Raw genomic sequence first — 12,671 nt, 5'->3', positions numbered from 1 at the left:
TCCCTAATCCTCTCAATGTTCAGTAAAAAACTGAAAGCAGGAATTGAAGCTCGTTGTCACAGGACCATAACTATGAAAGTCTCATATGAGTGAAGTGTCCATGTGATGACTACTGGAACCTGCAGAGTTGAATCCTGATGTTGCAGGCTTCTGAATTCTCACAACTAATGCACTGCACACATTTAGGATTCTCCCTTGCCGATATACAGTCATGTCAGCACAAGCATGTGATTTATATACTTCTGGCCACATTCCAACTAGACGTGCCCGGCCTCGCTCTGTTCATTTTCATTGAGTGAGGCCACACACGTCTAGTCAGCATGTGACCGCATGTATGTATATTATCGGCATGAGAGAATCCTAACAGCGTTCAGTGAGCACTGTGAGAATTCAGAAGTCTGCAGTCACATAGAATGCAGACTCAGCACAAACCTGAACAACCCCTTTAATGCTCCTAAAAAATAAAAACATGAGAATTAGTCAGTATCACAAATAATATTTACATCTAGGTACCTTATAGATGACGTCATCTCTGCAGTCGTTCTCCTTTTCTTCTTCTTGTCCAGACCCCATGATGAGTTTTCTCATCCACAGCTGTCTCTGTAGACGTCCATCTTCTCCGGTCTTCTGCAGCAAATCTCCACACGATCCCCTTAAAGATAGAAGTGTCATTATAATGCTCCTGAATAAAAATGTCTGCAATATACTGTCGCCTCACACTATTCCCCTCCCTCCTCATACTGTCTCCTCTAATATCCCCTCTGTTCACCATACTGTCTCCTCATATATTTACCCCCTCCCTCTCTAAACTGTCTGCTCACACATACCCCCGACTCCCCATACGGTGTCTGCACACATCCCATCACCCTCACACCCCATACTGTGTCCACATACATTAACCTGTTCGCTCCCCATACTGTCTGCACCCATCCCCCATACTGTCTCCTCATACATACTCTTCATTTTTTGTCCTCAAATCTCCCCACACACATTAAATCCCCCATCCCCTCTTCAAATCCCCCCACACATTAAATAACCCCCCATCCCCACTCCAAATCCCCCCACACATTAAATAACCCCCATCCCCACTCCAAATCCCCCCACACATTAAATAACCCCCCAACCCCACTCCAAATCCCCCCCACACATTAAATAACCCCCATCTTCGGCGTCTTCAGCTCCACAGTGGAGCACTTACCAACATCGTTCGCTCTGGGTATAGACGCCAGTACAATTGTTCCCTGGGAGCTGGCACGTGCACCTTCTCTGCACCAGCTGTCAGCTTGACAGCTGACACAGAGAACTGCCGATTCTCAGGCCAGGGGGGCGGCAGAACGCAGCCGCCAGGGAGGACACTGCGGACCGCTGCATTAGGCGGCACGACTGCGCCCCCCTGCCAGCTGCACCCGGGGCAACTGCCCTGGCTCCCCCCCCTAGATATGCCCCTGGTTTACCCCAACATATGATCAAGGGTTTGGGGCAACCTTGGAATATTGCCAAGTTGCCTTGATAATCGTATTGTTCTCTCCAGTGTTGCTTTCCTTGGGAGAAGTGCGACAGCATTAGAATGGGCTCCTGAAATGACTTCTAGGAGAATCTGTTGTGGTGTCTCCTGTGTTGTCCTTGCCCTGGTGACCGCCTCATTGACAAGTCGGATTGCTTCAGGTCCTGCTGCTTGCCCTGCGTGGTTGTGGGGACTGATTACTTTCACCACTTCACCAGATGCTTCATTCATTGGTCCAAACACGTCCCTTGCAAGTCGACCGTTTTTCACACACCCAGATGGAATGGACATCGTCAGCCGTTCTTTTGGAAAATACGTAAATGTGATTCTCGTAGACCAACTTCTTCCCACTTTTGGATAGAACTGAAATCATACTTGTAGACAGTGAATTGCTGTGGAAGCTGACTGATGTTTGTGCTAGTACACCTCTCTCTTTGTAGAGATCATTGACACTGCTATATTCTGATGTAATAATGGAATAAGAGCTCGTCTAATGTAACTTGCAGGACACCTGACATGAAAATTGTTACGTCTGCAACAAAACTTGCAAAAAAGCAGCTCAGTGCTGGGTCAGGTAAAAGGTCACAAAATGTTTTAAGTTTAGAGTGGTTTACATTCCCCACCTAAATCAGGCCTCATTCACACTACATTTTTTGAATCCGTTTATTTTTTTTGTGCTGTTTTTGCAACACAAAAATGTTTTATATCCAAGAAGTATTGTTTCTCCTTGCAGAGAATGACATGCTAAGCATGCCGAGATGAGGAGGCTTAAAGCCGCAATGCTCCTCTGGGAAATATGTAAATTGTCTCTTCAGAGACAACGAGCCTTGTTACATGACTTAGGATAAAAGCCAAAATGAGAATCTCAGTTTGCAGACACTGTGTTTCAGGGTACTGCCCCTCGTCAGTGCAAAGTGTGAGATCTGGTTTGGTTGTGATAGAGGCGTCCAAGAAGTACTGTCTCTCCTTGCGGAGAATGACATGAAACGTTTTGGAAAATGGCTTGTTAAAAGTGCAGGCAAAATGCTCTGACACTATAATGCAATCAGTTGTGAGGTTTACAGATGGAAACAGTTGATTTAACATATCACAAAAGTGCAGCACTCTGTACAGTACTTTGTGACATGTGTAGAGTTGAGCGAAACGGGTCGAAAAATTTAAAAAGTCGCCGACTTTTGGCAAAGTCGGGTTTCATGAAACGAAACCCGACCCTAGGATGAGGTCGGCCACGAGGTCGGCAACTTACGTGCCAAAGTCGCGTTTCAAAAGTTTGTTTTGCGCTCTTTTTCAGCCAATCAGGATCCACGGACACTGTGGGCAACGTGATGACATAGGCACGGGTCACCACCATCTTTCAGAAGGGCATGCAAGTGATTGGCTTGCTTTGGTGGGCGTCACAGGGGGTATAAAAGGGCGTGCACGCCGACCGCCATCTTACTTCTGCCGATCTTAGCATAGGGAGAGGTTGCTGCTGAATCTGTAGGGAGAGAGTTAGGCAGGGAAGAAGAAAAAAAAACTGCTTCTGCTGCTAGCGATTGTGCCTGTACAACACACCAGTCACTGTGTGTGCAGTGCAAGGGGAGGCTATATAGTGGTGTATCAGTGGTGTTGGTTGTTGGGCTGCCTTCTAAGGCTTCCTGACAGCTGCATTGCTGTTTACCCACTGCTCTGCAAACTGCTTTTTTAAAAGCAATCCCAATTTTTTTTTTTGTCCTGCTGAGGTACTGAGCATGCATTTTTTCACACCATACATAGAATCATAGAATCATAGAATCGTAGAGTTGGAAGGGACCTCCTGGGCCATCTGGTCCAACCCCCTGCTCAAAGCAGGATTCGCTAAATCATCCCAGTTAGATGTCTGTCCAGCCTCTGTTTGAAGACTTCCATTGAAGGAGAACTCACCACTTCTCATGGCAGCCTGTTCCACTCATTGATCACTCTAACTGTCAAAAAGTTTTTTCTAATATCTAATCTGTGTCTCCTCCCATTCAGCTTCATCCCATTGCTTCTAGTCTTTCCTTGTGCAAATGAGAATAAAGTTGATCCTTCTACAATGTGACAGCCCTTTAGATATTTGTAGACAGCTATTAAGTCTCCTCTCAGTCTTCTCTTTTGCAAACTAAACATTCCCAAATCCTGCAACCTTTCCTCATAAGACAGGGTTTGCAGACCGGTCACCATTCTGGTCGCTCTTTTCTGAACTTGCTCCAGTTTGTTGATGTCTTTTTTAAAATGTGGTGCCCAAAATTGGACACAATATTCCAGATGAGGTCTGACCAAAGAGGAGTAGAGGGAAATAATGACTTCACGTGATCTAGACTGTATGCTTCTGTTAATACATCCTAGAATTGCATTTGCCTTTTTTGCTGCTGCATCACACTGTTGACTCATATTCAGTCTGTGATCTATTAGTATACCCAAGTCTTTTTCACATGTGCTGTCACTTAGCCCTATTCCTCCCATTCTATATATGCTTTTTTCATTTTTATTGCCCAGATGTAGTACTTTGCATTTCTCCCTGTTAATAACCATTCTGTTAGTTGCTGCCCACTTCTCCAGTTTATTTAAATCTTTTTGAATCCTCTCTCTCTCTTCTCTAGTATTAGCTATCCCTCCTAGCTTTGTGTCATCAGCAAATTTAATCAGTTTACCCTCAATTCCTTCATCTAAATCGTTGATAAAGATGTTGAACAATACAGGGCCCAGGACAGAGCCCTGTGGTACCCCACTTGAGACATTCTTCCAACTGGATGTGCAGCCATTTACGACCACTCTTTGGGTCCGATCACTAAGCCAGTTATGAATCCACCTAACAGTTGCCTTGTCCATTCCATACTTAGTCATTTTTTCAATAAGGATTGTATGAGAGACTTTGTCAAATGCTTTGCTGAAGTCAAGATATACTATATCTACAGCATTTCCTTGATCCACCCAATCAGTAATACCGTCATAGAAGGAAATTAAATTAGTCTGACATGACTTATTAGTTACAAACCCATGCTGACTCTGTTTAATCACTTCATTCTTATCCAGGTATTGACATACATGTTGTTTAATAATTTGTTCAAAGATCTTTCCTGGTATAGAAGTCAGACTCACCGGCCTATAGTTGCCTGGGTCCACCTTCTTCCCCTTTTTGAAGATAGGAACAACATTTGCTCTTCTCCAGTCTTCTGGCACATCTCCTGTTCTCCAAGAATTTTCAAAGATTATGGAGAGGGGTTCAAAAATTTCTTCTGCTATCTCCTTCAGTACTCTGGGGTGTAATGCATCTGGACCTGGAGACTTGAATTCATTTAGGTTAGCTAAGTGTTTCCTCACTATCTTTCTGTTTATAGATATCCTGGATTCTTCTATTCCCTTAATAGGACAGTGAATAACAGTTGATGTTACATTTCCTTTCTGAGAGAAAACAGATGCAAAATAGGAATTTAAAAGTTCAGCCTTCTCAACATCCTGTCTTACCATTTCATCATTTTCATCCTGTAAAAATCCTATAGCATCTTTGACTTTTCTTTTACTTTTGACATATCCCCAAAATCCTTTATTATTGCTTTTGACATCTCTTGCAAGCCTCAATTCATTTTCAGCTTTAGATAATCTGATTTGTGCCCTGCAGGTTCTGCAGACAGCATTATATTCTTCTTTAGATATGCCTCCCTCTTTCCATTTTATAAACATTTTTTTCTTCCTTTTTAGCATGTGCTTAAGTTCTGTGTTCATCCATCCTGGTTTCCTTAAATGCTTCCTATTCTTCCCTCTTTTCGGAATTGTTAACAACTGTGCTTTGAGAATTTCATTTTTCAAGATTTCCCATCCTTCCTGGACATTTTTGTCTTTAAGGATATCCAGCCATTGGATCCCTCCAATTCTCTTTCTGAATCCCTTAAAATCTGCCTTTCTGAAATCTAACCTTGACGTCTGAGTCTTCACAGGTCTTCCGCCTCTAGTTATCCAAAATTCTAAAATAGCATGGTCGCTACCTCCTAGGGTCCCAGCCACTTTTACCTCCTCAACCATTTCCTCCCTGTTTATAAGGATTAGATCCAAGGTAGCAGTTCCCCTTGTTTTCTCCTTTACCTTTTGGAAGATAAAGTTGTCAGCAAGAGAGGATAAGAATTTCCTTGACCTGTTAGTTTTGCCTGAGAGAGATTCCCAACAAATGTCTGGATAGTTGAAATCTCCCATGACAACTATGTTATATTTTTTGGAGAACTTGGCCATTTGATGCATAAAGAGTTCATCCATATCTTCAGCTTGCACAGGCGGCCTGTAGTAAATGCCTACAATGGTGTCCTTTCCATTGTTCTGTCCTTGTATTCTTACCCAAACAGTTTCCACAGAACTCCCGGTCTCTGAAGCTTCAATCTCTGTGCAGATATACGCATTTCTAACATACAATGCGACACCCCCTCCTCGTTTATCAAGTCTGTTTCTTGCAAATAAGTTGTATCCTTCTAGTCTTGTATTCCAATCATGTGTATTGTCCCACCAAGTTTCAGTGATTCCAATGACATCATATTTCTTTTCCTGTGTTAGTAGTTCCAATTCTCCTTGTTTGTTGCCCATGCTTTGTGCATTAGTATAGAAACATTTTAGTTTGTGATTGGTTTCTCTTTCTCCAATATTTTTATTAATTAGATTCTTTCGTCTTTGTTCTTCCTTTCCACTTCTAATAGCAGAGTTCTCAATAGCATTTGTCAGGTGTATGGCTTTTTCTGGTCTTTTGCTTCCCTTCCCATGTTGTTCTAGTTTAAAGCTCTCCTTACAAGTGTAGCAAGGCGACTTCCAAATACCTGCTTTCCAGTCTTCGTAAGGTGCACCCCATCTCTAGCAAGTAGTCCATCGTATAAGTAGTTCACTCCGTGATCCAGAAATCCAAATCGTTGCTGACGGCACCATCGACGTAGCCAGTTGTTCACCTGCAGAATCTTATTCCACCTCCTTGTTCCATGGCCATCCACTGGGAGGATGGAAGAGAAGACCACCTGCGCTCCCAGTTCTTTCACTTTCTTGCCTATGTCTTCAAAGTCTCTGCAGATGGTTTCCAGGTCGTTTCTTACGGTGTCATTTGTCCCCACATGTAGTAGCAGGAATGGGTAGTCATCTGTAGGTCTGAAGAGTCCTGATATCCTGTCAGACACATCTTTAATTTTTGCACCTGGAAGACAGCACATTTCTCTTGAAGTTATATCCGGTCTGCAGATAGCGGCCTCTGTTCCTCTCAACAGGGAATCCCCCATGACCACCACTCTCCGTTTCTTCTTCACAACATTTTTCTTTCTCCATCCAGGAGGACTCTGAAGGCGTACAAGGTTGCTGTTTGTTGGCAAAGTCTTATCCTGATGTATTTCTTCATCGTTTTCCTGCGTGAGAGCCTGGTACTGGTTTCTGAGCAGTATGGGTGCTGACTGCCTCCTGATCCTCCTGCTTCTCTGGGTCACATGTCTCCATTCCTCTGTTTCTTCAGGTGCACTTCGAATTTCTTCTCTTTCTGTAACATGAAGAGATAATTCTGCTCTGTCCAAGAACTCTTCACCTTCCTTAATGATCTTCAACGTAGCTAACCTCTCTTCGAGATTTTGCAACTTTTCCTCCAACAGGGTCACAAGCTTGCATTTGTGGCATGTGAAGTTTGGCTTTTCCACTGGTAAATCTGTGAACATGTAGCAAGAAATGCAGCTCACCAAATGGCTCCTGGCCTCTTCCATCTTGAGATTTCTTAAAAACGATGAAAGATGAGCCAAAATTTTCCGATTTCCTCTTTTCAGCTGCAATGGCCAAAACCCAGTGATCGTTAAGCTCGCGGAGACTCTTCACTTATCCCAGAAGGCACTGGGAATATGCAAATGATCTCCTCAAGACTCTTCCCCTGGTTTTCCGATTTTCTCTTTTCAGCTGCAACGGCCAAAACCCAGTGATCGTTGAGCTCGCGGAGACTCTTCACTTATCCCAGAAGGCACTGGGAATATGCAAATGATCTCCTCAAGACTCTTCCCCTGGTTTTCCGATTTCCTCTTTTCAGCTGCAACGGCCAAAACCCAGTGATCGTTGAGCTCGCGGAGACTCTTCACTTATCCCAGAAGGCACTGGGAATATGCAAATGATCTCCTCAAGACTCTTCCCCTGGTTTTTTCATACAGCGGTGTACGCTCCTCACACAGTACCGTGTAACGGCTGTTATCACAGCCACAGTGAAGCTATCTGTGTCACTCTGTGAGAATAAGTCGAGGACATGTTCCGTTCTTACAGACCTGCACTCTAGGGAGATTCCTACTCTGCCCAATTCTACATACACCTTGTAGTTTGTGATACACTAGCCAATTTCTGCCTGTGACATAGCGCTGTGATATTCAGTGGGCCTCACACAATCCAAAAGTGTCCAGTGTCCACAAGTGTCTGCAGAAATGCAAAATCTCCCTTATCCTCTAGTCACTTTGGTCACAGCTGTGCCATCGAGCCTGTGACATAGCGCTCAGATATTCAGTGGGCCTCACACAATCCAAAAGTGTCCAGTGTCTGCAGAATTTCAAAATCTCATTTATCCTCTAGTCACTTTGGTCACAGCTGTGCCATCGAGCCTGTGACATAGCGCTCAGATATTCAGTGGGCCTCACACAATCCAAAAGTGTCCAGTGTCCACAAGTGTCTGCAGAAATTCAAAATCTCCCTTATCCTCTAGTCACTTTGGTCACAGCTGTGCCATCGAGCCTGTGACATAGCGCTCAGATATTCAGTGGGCCTCACACAATCCAAAAGTGTCCAGTGTCCACTAGTGTGAGCAGAAATTCAAAATCTCACTTATCCTCTAGTCACTTTGGTCAGAGCTGTGCCATCGAGCCTGTGACATAGCGCTCAGATATTCAGTGGGCCTCACACAATCCAAAAGTGTCCAGTGTCCACAAGTGTCTGCAGAAATTCAAAATCTCACTTATCCTCTAGTCACTTTGGTCACAGCTGTGCCATCAAGCCTGTGACATAGCGCTCAGATATTCAGTGGGCCTCACACAATCCAAAAGTCTCCAGTGTCCACAAGTGTCTGCAGAAATTCAAAATCTCCCTTATCCTCTAGTCACTTTGGTCACAGCTGTGCCATCGAGCCTGTGACATAGCGCTCAGATATTCAGTGGGCCTCACACAATCCAAAAGTGTCCAGTGTCCACAAGTGTCTGCAGAAATTCAAAATCTCACTTATCCTCTAGTCACTTTGGTCACAGCTGTGCCATCGAGCCTGTGACATAGCGCTCAGATATTCAGTGGGCCTCACACAATCCAAAAGTGTCCAGTGTCTGCAGAAATTCAAAATCTCACTTATCCTCTAGTCACTTTGGTCACAGCTGTGCCATCGAGCCTGTGACATAGCGCTCAGATATTCAGTGTGCCTCACACAATCCAAAATTGTCCAGTGTCTGCAGAAATTCAAAATCTCACTTATCCTCTAGTCACTTTGGTCACAGCTGTGCCATCGAGCCTGTGACATAGCGCTCAGATATTCAGTGGGCCTCACACAATCCAAAAGTGTCCAGTGTCCACAGGTGTCTGCAGAAATTCAAAATCTCCCTTATCCTCTAGTCACTTTGGTCACAGCTGTGCCATCGAGCCTGTGACATAGCGCTCAGATATTCAGTGGGCCTCACACAATCCAAAAGTGTCCAGTGTCCACTAGTGTGAGCAGAAATTCAAAATCTCACTTATCCTCTAGTCACTTTGGTCACAGCTGTGCCATCGAGCCTGTGACATAGCGCTCAGATATTCAGTGGGCCTCACACAATCCAAAAGTGTCCAGTGTCCACAAGTGTCTGCAGAAATTCAAAATCTCACTTATCCTCTAGTCACTTTGGTCACAGCTGTGCCATCGAGCCTGTGACATAGCGCTCAGATATTCAGTGGGCCTCACACAATCCAAAAGTGTCCAGTGTCTGCAGAAATTCAAAATCTCACTTATCCTCTAGTCACTTTGGTCACAGCTGTGCCATCGAGCCTGTGACATAGCGCTCAGATATTCAGTGGGCCTCACACAATCCAAAAGTGTCCAGTGTCTGCAGAAATTCAAAATCTCACTTATCCTCTAGTCACTTTGGTCACAGCTGTGCCATCGAGCCTGTGACATAGCGCTCAGATATTCAGTGGGCCTCACACAATCCAAAAGTGTCCAGTGTCCACTAGTGTGAGCAGAAATTCAAAATCTCACTTATCCTCTAGTCACTTTGGTCACAGCTGTGCCATCGAGCCTGTGACATAGCGCTCAGATATTCAGTGGGCCTCACACAATCCAAAAGTGTCCAGTGTCCACAAGTGTCTGCAGAAATTCAAAATCTCACTTATCCTCTAGTCACTTTGGTCACAGCTGTGCCATCGAGCCTGTGACATAGCGCTCAGATATTCAGTGGGCCTCACACAATCCAAAAGTGTCCAGTGTCTGCAGAAATTCAAAATCTCACTTATCCTCTAGTCACTTTGGTCACAGCTGTGCCATCGAGCCTGTGACATAGCGCTCAGATATTCAGTGGGCCTCACACAATCCAAAAGTGTCCTGTGTCCACTAGTGTGAGCAGAAATTCAAAATCTCCCCTGTCCTATAGACACCTTGTACCTTGTTTTACATTACTATATAGTTTGTTGGATTTTGTCTACATTTCTACCAAAAATGAGGAAGGCTGGTGGAAGAGGCCGTGGAATTGGGCGGGGGTTGGCAGCTGGTAATGATGGTGTTGGTGGTGGATCTGACGGTAGTGGCAAGAGCAAAATAGGACCGAATGCAGGAGGTGTTGATCCTGCGTCATCATCTGGCTCCATAAGGCTTCGAAGGCTTAGTTTTCTAGGAGTTGGCAAACCGCTATTAAAGCCAGAGCATCAGGAAAAAGTTTTGTCTTACATTGCTGACTCAGCCTCCAGCTCTATCGCCTCCTCTTCTTCAGTTGTAAAAAGTAAAAGCACTGAGTCGTCATTGGAGGCTCATGTTCATGAACCACACCTTTCCTTGTGTCCTTCACCCCAACCAAGATTGAAGGATGACGCAGGCCATACTACTGATTACTCCATGGAGCTGTTTTCACATACCATGCCTGGATTATCAAGTCAAATGGTGAATTACCCAGGCCAAGATGAATCTGACATGGAGTGCACTGATGCACAGCCGCTGATGGATGATTCTGCTGGTACATTCACTCAGAGCACTACATTGTCCTCGCAGTGTGCAGAGCCAGATTCTGACCCTGATGAGACTCAGGTGCCCCTTCCCGCACACTATACCACCATACACGGTGACACAGAGGAAGGTGCACATGACATTGAAGAGGAGGTGATGGATGACCCAGTTGTTGACCCAGATTGGCATCCATTGGGGGAAGAGGGTGCTGCTTCCAATAGCTCAGATGAGGAGCATCCACAGAAGACATCGACATCGCAACAGCTGTTATCTGGCAGGCCCGGAGCACTCCAAAGACAGGTTCCAAAAATCAAAAGAGTTGCTGGACAGCTTGTCCAGAGGGTCAAAACATCACAGCATGCTAGGCCGCAAAATGTCTGCCAAAGTAGGAAGAGTGCAGTGTGGCACTTTTTTGAACAAAATCCTCATGATCAGGCCAAGGTTATCTGTAAGAAGTGCGTAAAGACCTTTAGCCGAGGGAAAAATCTGAAAAATTTGAATACCAGTTGCATGCTTAGACATTTAACCAGCATGCACTTGCAAGCGTGGACACAACACCAAACCTCAAGTGCCACATGTGCAACTGATCACAACGAAGGTAGTCAGCAACGCTACATTGTTTCCCCCACTGTAAGCCCACCGGTTAGCACAGCAGCAAATGTTGAGGTGTCGTTGCAAGGCCACAGCAGTCAGGGAATCCCACTGTTATATCAACGAAAGACTGATTCTAGGCCATCAAAAAGAACACCAACTCCATCACCATCATCAACCCTCTCTCAGTCCGCCCTGTCCACCGCTACTTCCACCATATGCAGCTCTCAAGTCCAGCTCACCCTCCCAGACACTATGAGTAGGTCAAGAAAGTACTCAGTCTCTCATCCGCGTACACTGGGTTTGAATGCCCACATTGCCAAACTAATCTCGTTTGAGATGATGCCCTTTCGGTTGGTGGAAAGCGCAGCTTTCCGCGAACTCATGGCCTATGCAGTACCACGCTATGACCTACCCAGTCGCCACTTCTTCTCTCGCAAAGCCATCCCAGCCCTCCACCATCATGTGAAAGACCGCATTGTCCATGCACTCAAGCAGTCAGTGAGCGGAAAGGTGCACCTCACAACTGATGCATGGTCCAGTCGGCATGGCCAGGGCCGTTACATGTCCATCACTGCGCACTGGGTTAATGTGGTGGATGCAGGGTCCACAGGGGACAGCGGTGGTGGGACAGTGCTGCCTAGCCCACTGTATAGGAAACAGTTGGCTGTAGGCGTTCGACCCTCCTCCTCCTCCTCCAGAAGCGAAAGCTCGTCCACAGAGCGCAGTCGTACGAGCACTCCATCTGCAGCTGCCACTGTTGCACACGAGGTGTCCCCCTATCGAGCAGCTAGTGGAAAGCGTAAGCAGGCTGTGTTGCAGATGATGTGTTTGGGCGACAGACACACCGCCGAGGTGCTGGCCGAGTACTTGAAGCGACAAACTGAGTCATGGCTGGGCAGTGTACATCTTGAGGCAGGCAAGGTAGTTAGTGATAACGGCCGTAATTTTGTGGCAGCCATAGCCCTTTCAAAACTCAGCCACATACCTTGCTTGGCTCACACCTTGAACCTGGTGGTGCAGTGCTTCCTCAAAAATTATCCGGAGTTAACAGCCCTGCTCCAGAAGGTGCGAAGACTGTGCGCGCACATCCGCCGGTCGCCTGTACACTCCGTTCGTATGCAGAAGCTGCAGCGATTGCTCCACCTTCCCAACCACCGCCTCATTATTGACATTGCAACAAGGTGGAACTCCACCCTGCACATGGTGGAGCGGCTGTGCGAGCAGAGGCAGGCCATAATGCATTTGTGGGAGGATACACGGCCAGGCACTTTGAGAGCAGACATGGAGTTGACAGGTGTGCAGTGGTCGAAGCTGAAAGACCTCTGTAAAGTCCTTCAGTGTTTTGAGGAATGCACATGGCTGGTAAGCGCAGACGACGCCATCCTAAGCATGAGCATCCCACTAATGCGTCTGCTCATGCAAACT

The sequence above is a fragment of the Dendrobates tinctorius genome, unplaced genomic scaffold (assembly GCF_039654945.1).
Source record: "Dendrobates tinctorius isolate UK_male_01 unplaced genomic scaffold, ASM3965494v1 ptg000485l, whole genome shotgun sequence".
Classification (NCBI taxonomy): Eukaryota; Metazoa; Chordata; class Amphibia; order Anura; family Dendrobatidae; genus Dendrobates; species Dendrobates tinctorius.
Note: the sequence above shows the minus strand (reverse complement) of the source record.